Here is a 7,313-nt window from a genome sequence, read left to right as displayed (position 1 = left end):
AGGTAAAATAATAAAAAGGTGTTTTTATTGAATAATATTGCAATTAGCTCAACTGGATTAGTTCTGAGATCTAAAATTCTGCACTTCTCTTCCTCTAGAAGGATCAGATTCATAGCCACAATCATGATTAAAGCAAAGTATGCCAGTGTAGCAGATTAAAGCCTTTGTATCAGAGCAAGCTCATGTGAGGGGAAGAAAAATGCTGAATCATACCTGCTGAGCTTTCTGGCTCAGGCTTCTCCTAAAATTTTCCTGTAATTTTTGGTAGGTTCTAAAGGCTGCCACCATCACACACTTAGCAACAGAGATTGGAACCCTGCCCCCCGCCCCACCTGGGCTTGGGGTGGAATCCCAGGGAAAACTCTCTTTCCTTAGCTATTGGAAAAGTACATGGAAATCTTCCATGTGCAAGCCTACATGTGGCAAGAAAACTGGTAGTTTCTGAACATCTGAGGATCTGCTTGCACCCGAGCAAAACCTTCTTCCAGCCCCACCTTCTCCTGAGGTAAAAACCCACTCAGAGAAGCTTATAAAAGAAAAGAACAAAAAGAAAAACAGTTTTATTCAAATACCACAGAGTGCTTCCATCTGGGACATTGTCAGCTTTTAGTTACAGGTAAAAATACTCAGTCGGTTACAGGAATACTTCAGAAAGCACCAGGAGTGATGTTGGGGTGGCACACTTTAAAAATTGTGGTTACGCAGTTGCAAATAATAGGTATGTAGGAAAATGCAAAAACACAATTAAAGCTTACAGAATCTTTTACAATGACCTGGCTGGATGGTTGAAGGCTAGTGTTTCTTAGTTTAGTTACATTACAGATAAACAATATTAGACCAGTAGCAGGAATATGCAAAACACACACCAAAGAAACAGAAAGTCTAATAAAATATCTGACTAAACAAACGTTGCCTAGACTAAACTTCCCGAAACCAGGCTTCCATTCCTTGAAATCACCAAACCCTGAATTGAGAATTCAAGCCCCTGAAGTCCTATCTTCCAAGATCTGCAGCCATCCTTCTGCAGCCATACTACTTGACCACACATCCTCCTCCACCTCTAGCCAAGATTCTTCTAACAAAGAGCCTCTCCTTTCTCCCAATGGCTCCCTAGGTCCCACCCACATGTTGTGCTGATTGGCTGACCCCTAGAGTTCACCAACCTGTCAGTCATGACAAGGTTCACTTCTGGTTAACTCTTTCGGGGAGGGGTGGCTGATCACTACAGCCAGGCATAGAGCTAACCTGAAATGCTCCTCATATTTTTCTTTGCCAAATTTTTAGGTGGCATACATGGTGGCCAATTTCAGCAGATTGTTTTTTGTAAGGTAGTCTGAGACACTTTGAGCAATTTTTCACCTCATTGGCAACTCCCATTTTCTCCCAGAGAAATTTCTCATCTATCCGGAGCTGTGATTATTCCCAGAAGCCCCTTGGGATGCCACTATATCATGAGTAGTGCTGCTCTGAATAAGCCCAATTCACAGGTGGTAAAAATGGAGGAGAGGCTCACCACTGGTAAGTGATGGATATCCTTTTTCACTTTAAAAAACCAAAGGTGGTAGCAACAGCATCAACATTGGAAGCGTTGAAGTTTTTTCCAGTGACTGCTGGCTCTGTCCAACTCCCATTTGTCCCCAGAAGGATGCAGGGATGATGCTATATCTTGATTCGGTGATACTTTGCGGAAAAAATGGCAAGTAAATAGAGCTGGCCACTGGGAAGAAGTCTCGCATTTCCAGCTCTGTTGCTGTCACCACCACCTGCAGGGTTTTATTTATCTATCGATCATATTTCTATACCACCGGATATGTACATCTCTAGCTCTACTATGGCAGCTGTATAAAAGGGAATGGTCTGCTTCCACAGAGACTACTACCCAACAAAATAATTCTGCTCATCCATGTCCCTGCACATTTTTTCAGCATCTTGAATTTTGTTGAAACTGTTTTTAAGATAATTTTGTATCAGCCAATGAAAGGATTTAACTTGTGCACCATCATTCAACAGAACTGCAGGGTAGGGTGTGTATGGAACTGGGAAGCCCGGTTCGGTCCAAATCAAACTGGACTTGAACTGAACCAGGGCCGGTTTGGTTTTGTGCGTCTAGAGCTGGGCCCCAGTTTGACTTGAGGGTGAACTGGTTCGGGCCTGGGTTGAAAGGGGGTGGTTCTATAAGTTTAAAAAAATCACAACCAGGGCACACAAATAGCCACTGTGCATGTGTGACGGCCTTCAAAATGGCTACCATGAGTTGGGAAAGGGCTGACAAGGCCCCAAAATGGTCAGGACCGGCCCACAGAAGACTGAGGGGAGGTCAGTAGGAAGGGAAACCTTTGGAGACCCCCCACATCCATGGCAGCACCACTTGGAGGCCACCAAACCTGGCAGCAAGTTAATTTTTTAAAAAAGTATAGAGCCCCCAAGCTGGCCCAGGTGGTTCGGCTCGAAGTTGAGCTGAACTGAACCGAACAGGGCCCTGTTCAGCTAGAGGGCAAGCTATCAAACAGGCCCAGTTTGTTGGTCAACTGGCTTGACCTCGAGCCGGTTCACACATCCCTACTGCAGGAAGACAGCTACACAAATTAAGCAAGCCTCTTTGCAGTGGTAAACCAGAGCAGGTCAGGGACATTCCCAGCCCTTCCAGGTCAGGCTTGCTTGCTGAGCAACTTCTGAGCACTGCTGTTATTGAATACAGATTGCCTTTACCTTCAACTTTCTTTACTTTGCCTTTTGCTCATTTCCATTAACTACAGGGGAACCAGGGTCTGACAAGAGATACAGTACATGACGGAGGCAACTAACTATGTGGGAGCCCCTTATAATACCACTATGCAGGAAGCTCTTTGTATGATGCTTCTGTTACCAGATTCATATATATAGTGATCCAAATGGGTGGCTTCTTGTAAAATTCCGATCTATATGTGCCTTATACCATATAGTATTCCACTTCTTATGGGGTATAGTGGGAACTTCATGTGGCTCTTCCACTTCAGCCATGTTTGAAATGATTACATGATTTTAAGTATGTACTCACAATGTCTGTCCTCCCAAAGAGGCATGATTGAAATAATCAGGAATTCACGCATGGAGCAGCTGCACTCTCCCTTTGTGCCAATTACAGCAGAAAGCAGAAATGCCAGCCATACATGCATCATTTTGCCTTTGCAAAAATCTATAGCATACAGAGTCACAGCGAGTGGTTTTCTTTTGACCTTGATTAAGGTTAATTAATGTTGTCTCACAGTAACAAAGTTCTAATACCTTAGAAGAAGATCATAAACACTTTTAATTCACTTGGCTTTTTCCTTCATATTAAAAAGAAAATGGAATGATCCTATTTAGAAACACCAAAGGGCTTCCCAACAGTGCTCATGATAGATTTTAGTGTTAGCTGTACTAAAACTATAAGAGGCCGTTAGAAGGGAGACCTAATTATAATTATTACTCTGAAATATTATGCTAATATCAGAGGTCTTTCCATGTTTCCTCTGTTTCAGAGAGCAGAAAGTTTAGACAAAATTCTTAGTCTTGCTCTGAAAAAGAGACCATGACAAAGGGGCCTTATTTCTACAATGGAAACATTTATCATTCTATAATTTTGTAAACTGCTTCATAGATGCAACTGTATCTTTATAACTTTTTCCTACCCTGTACATGCAAATCATTAGATGGGTGCTTACAGATTTCCTTAAATCCTACCATACCCTGTTCAGATCAGACATGAAAGTGTTTGAAGCTATTCTCAAGACCAGCAAAAACTGGGCTTGAGGTCTGAAGGCAGGGTTAGCACTACCGTGTGGAACCTCGGCAAGCTCTCAAACAGGGCTCTGTCAAAAGCGGGTCACACAGTTCCCAGCCCCTCCTCTAAAATCAGGTTCATCAAGCAGGGGAGGTTGCCTACCCCCTCCCAGTGCCCGTGTGGAGCCACGCAATGCTGTGGAACGCTGCTTGAGGCTCCCTCCCCGGGGATACCATAGAGACTGGATAACAGAGTGGGATGCAAAGTCTCTCGCCACTCCCGCAATGCACTCGCTCACTCTCGCCCCCCTGCTCGCCCCCCCACAAGTCTCGTGCTTGTGCTCTCTGTCCTACATCTTTCTATCTCTGTCTCACAGTCCTTGCTTCCCCCTGCCACTGCCAGGGACTGTCGCCTGTTCGCCTGACAGCCTCCGAGCTCCCTGCCACTTCACAGCGCAGCTCAGCCAACCGTCTGCCACCCGCAGCCCTCAGAGCCAACTGTCCAGCTCCCGAAGCTGCCCCCAGCCTCCGAGCTCCCTGCTGCTTCACAGCGCCTCCGATCCAACTGTCAAACTGCTTTCCAGCTGCCCCGCAGGGTGCATGGCCCGTCTAGAAGAATTAATAATATAGAATATTCCACTCTTCCTCCAAGGAGCCCAGAGCAGTGTACTACATACTTAAGTTCTTCCTCACAACAACCCTGTGAAGTAGGTCAGGCTGAGAGTGAAGTGACTAGCCCAGAGTCACCCAGCAAGTATCATGGCTGAATGGGGATTTCTGTGCTCCTTCATGTCCACTGCAAGTCACTGGACAAGAGCAGGAGTGTCCCTGCCCTTGCCTGCAGCTGCCCTTGCCTGCAGCGTGGTGTAGTGGTTAAAGTGCTGGACTAGGACCGGGGAGACCCGAGTTCAAATCCCCATTCAGCCATGAGACTTGCTGGGTGACTCTGGGCCAGTCACTTCTCTCTCAGCCTAGCCTACTTCACAGGGTTGTTGTGAGGAGGAACTTGAGTATGTAGTACACCGCTCTGGGCTCCACTGGTTCCTCCTTCCATCTGCTGGTGGAGTGGGAGCGACTGCTGGAATGTCTGTCCATGCAAGGGTCACTGGTTCGGCCTCATGGCGGCAATGGCAGTGGGGGGAGGCTCGCGGAGGCAGCAGGGGGCTCACAGCAGCGGTGGAGGGCCTCACGGGGGTGGCAGTCCAGGTGCCCAATTTGCCTCAGTGTGACACTGCACCCACCCACCCACCCTCTGCACCATCATCAAGATGCAGAGAGTAGCAGTGGCAATGAGGGTGTGCAGGTGTGGGCGACACTTTGCCACTCATTCTCCCACCCTGCTGGCACTGCAAGAGTGGTAAGTGGCAGCATCAGGGCAGGTGGGTGATGGGGACACCCTTCCCCACATGCCCATCCTCCTACACCCAGAGGCTAGCAAGGGGTGGCAGTGGCGGATTGATGGGGAGGCAGAGTCACCACTTGGCTACAGTGGCAGTGGGGGTGGGGTTCTCCCTTTTACCTTCTACACACACTATACAGTGGGGTGGGGTGTGTGCCACGGAGGCCACAGCCACAGCTGCGGGGAGGGTGAGCGGGCGAGGGGAAGGTTCCCCCTTCTGCCTTCCCAAGCCATGCTGCAGTGTACAGAGTGTGCCTTGTGCCTGGGCTACTTATGGGGGCATCTTGCAATTGCTCTCATCAGCATCTGGCAATTGCTCCAGGGGGCATCTGCTGTGTCCCTCCTGGATCTGAGGAGTGCGTTGGGGGTGTGTGTGACTCTTCCTTTGGGGCTGGTTGGCAGCTGCAGCTGCTCTAGTCTTCTCTCTCCTTTTGGGCATCAGGACGGAGTTCAGTTCCTTTGACAGTGCTGCAATTGCCAGGAAAGGGTTAACTGAGGCTACCAATCAGGGAGCAGCAAAGAGGGACTGCAGCTTGGAGCCCTCTGAGTGGTCTCCTTGGGTCACGTGCTTGCTCTGTCCACTCACTGACTGCTGTTGCCATGGGCGGGGCTGGAGGACCAACAATGCTAGCAATGGCTGGAAAGAACCTTAAAAAGTCAATCGTGTGTCGCTCACACTCCCTGCCGGGTTTGCAGCATGTACCCGTCTGTTTGCTATGAAAAACAGGGTTCTATCTGCTTTCAGAATGTAACCCTATTTTTCTGCTCATCTGAATAGCTTCAATGTCTTAACCTATTTGATGAATTTGCAACTACATACATTTGAACCTTCATTACCTTCCAAACTTAGTCAACTACTAGTTTTGCCTGAAGACCACTTAGAGAAAGAATTTGGTTGGGCATGAATCCAACCCCGCCTCCCAAAATGGCCTATGAGTTCCATTTTGTAGCTTTCAAAAAAGCTCTCCTTTGCATGTGGTTGGCAGCTGGGGGAGCAGAAACTTAAGGGCTGGATTTTGCTCAGTCCCCCCAATTGTTGATTTTTCACTTTGGCTTGTGGCCGTAACATTAATGAACTTGAAGACTTAGGCCTTTCACAGAGTAACTCATAGGGCAATGTAATTTTCTCACAGCTCAGAAAATGCCTGCCATCAGTGTGGGTGAGTCAATCTCATTATTATACAATGTTTTGTGTACTTGGATATCTTCTAGAGAGTTAAAAACAACAGCAGGTGTGGGGACACTATTATGACCAAGACTACCTTTGGTAACCTTCCATTAAATCTTATGATTAAATAACTTAGAAGAAGATCATAAATTTAGTCCTAGTTTAAACTATTTAGAGAATTTGCTCATGAAAGATGAAGGCAATTATATTCTACACATATAAGAAAAAAAAAGCTTTATGGAAGGAGATTGCATAATTTTCTCTTTGTATCAGAAGCTCTCCTTTCATAAATGCAACACAATTATAAACCTTCCTAGCATTAAAAAAAATTAATAGGATAAACTGTGTAAAATTGCACTTTCCCTCTACACATCCTGAATAACAATAAAAGTGCTCAAATGCCTGTAAGAGTAGATTCTGATTTCACTTATCACATAGTACAATGTGTAATTTAAGTGGGTGACTCCTAGCTTATGCCATTTTGAATGGAGAAGCTCAAAACATTTTCAATAGCTATATAATTCCCTAAAGAGTAACAATTTTTTTTTTGCAGATTTTGAGCATAGCAGTATGGGGGGAGGGTGGATGTGTGGGTACCTTTACCTCCAACTACAACGTTTGATGCAGTTCTTTACCTTGTAGATACATGGATCAAAGTAAATGGAATTGACTCCAAACCAGGATCACTGGTTCTATTACAGAGCTGCAAAAGTTCCCTAAGGGGGGAACCAGTCTTCAAAAAGATTCAAGACATTTAGATTGGCAACATATCGTCAAAGCACTGCAAATTAATTTTATGCATAGATTTTCATTTCTTAATGCACAGATTTTCTTTGTAGGATTGATTTTTTTAAATGTAATGTTGAAACATTTTCCAGTAGCAACAACAAGAGAGTAGTAGTAGTAAAAATGCAGTTTTGAAGCAGAAGACAGTTTTTCAGGACATAGTAGGGTAACTCAGACCCAGAAGGCTATGTTTTTGTCAATCTAACTTTAGTCATCCTT

The sequence above is a fragment of the Hemicordylus capensis genome, chromosome 5 (assembly GCF_027244095.1).
Source record: "Hemicordylus capensis ecotype Gifberg chromosome 5, rHemCap1.1.pri, whole genome shotgun sequence".
Taxonomy (NCBI): Eukaryota; Metazoa; Chordata; class Lepidosauria; order Squamata; family Cordylidae; genus Hemicordylus; species Hemicordylus capensis.
The sequence above is the reverse complement of the archived record's forward strand: the minus strand, read 5'-3'. Positions refer to the sequence as shown.